Below are 1,797 nucleotides of genomic sequence, written 5' to 3' on the forward strand. Positions count from 1 at the left end.
CAAAGTATTAATAAGCCAAAAATGATCAAATTTGACATTTTTCGATAGAAAAAATATTTTTTGAAAATTTCCGATTTTTCAACATGAGAGTCATGACTATACAAATCATTGAAATTTTGATCCAAGTAAGTCAAAATATACATAGGGTCCTCTATGACTGGACTAAGTATAAATAAGCCAAAAATGATCAAATTTGACATTTTTCGATTGAAAAAACATTTTTTGAAAATTGTCGATTTTTCAACATGAGAGTCATGACTATACAAATCATTGAAATTTTGATCCAAGTAAGTCAAAATGTATACATAGGGTCCTCTATGACTGGACTAAGTATAAATAAGCCAAAAATGATCAAATTTGACATTTTTCGATAGAAAAAACATTTTTTGAAAATTTTCGATTTTTCAACATGAGAGTCATGACTATACAAATCATTGAAATTTTGATCCAAGTAAGTCAAAATGTATACAAAGGGTCCTCTATGACTGGACAAAGTATTAATAAGCCAAAAATGATCAAATTTGACATTTTTCAATAGAAAAAACATTTTTTGAAAATTTCCGATTTTTCAACATGAGAGTCATGACTATACAAATCATTGAAATTTTGATCCAAGTAAGTCAAAATGTATACATAGGGTCCTCTATGACTGGACTAAGTATAAATAAGCCAAAAATGATCAAATTTGACATTTTTCGATAGAAAAAACATTTTTTGAAAATTGTCGATTTTTCAACATGAGAGTCATGACTATACAAATCATTGAAATTTTGATCCAAGTAAGTCAAAATGTATACATAGATGTCCTTTAAGACTGGACTAAGAATACATAAGCCAAAAATGATCAAATTTGACATTTTGCGATAGAAAAAACATTTTTTGAAAATTTTCGATTTTTCAACATGAGAGTCATGACTATACAAATCATTGAAATTTTGATCCAAGTAAGTCAAAATGTATACATAGGGTCCTCTATGACTGGGCTAAGTATAAATAAGCCAAAAATGATCAAATTTGACATTTTTCGATAGAAAAAACATTTTTTGAAAATTTTCGATTTTTCAACATGAGAGTCATGACTATACAAATCATTGAAATTTTGAACCAAGTAAGTCAAAATGTATACATAGAGGTCCTTTATGACTGGACTAAGTATAAATAAGCCAAAAATGATCAAATTTGACATTTTTCGATAGAAAAAACATTTTCTGAAAATTTCCGATTTTTCAACATGAGAGTCATGATTATACAAATCATTGAAATTTTGATCCAAGTAAGTCAAAATGTATACATAGAAGTCCTTTAAGACTGGACTAAGTATAAATAAGCCAAAAATGATCAAATTTGACATTTTTCGATAGAAACAAAATTTTTTGAAAATTTTCGATTTTTCAACATGAGAGTCATGACTATACAAATCATTGAAATTTTGATCCAAGTAAGTCAAAATGTATACATAGGGTCCTCTATGACTGGACTAAGTATAAATAAGCCAAAAATGATCAAATTTGACATTTTTCGATAGAAAAAACATTTTTTGAAAATTTTCGATTTTTCAACATGAGAGTCATGACTATACAAATCATTGAAATTTTGATCCAAGTAAGTCAAAATGTATACATAGAGGTGCTTTATGACTGGACTAAGTATAAATAAGCCAAAAATGATCAAATTTGACATTTTTCGATAGAAAAAACATTTTTTGAAAATTGTCGATTTTTCAACATGAGAGTCATGACTATACAAATCATTGAAATTTTGATCCAAGTAAGTCAAAATGTATACATAGAGGTCCTT

Source organism: Chrysoperla carnea, unplaced genomic scaffold, assembly GCF_905475395.1.
Source record: "Chrysoperla carnea unplaced genomic scaffold, inChrCarn1.1, whole genome shotgun sequence".
Taxonomy (NCBI): Eukaryota; Metazoa; Arthropoda; class Insecta; order Neuroptera; family Chrysopidae; genus Chrysoperla; species Chrysoperla carnea.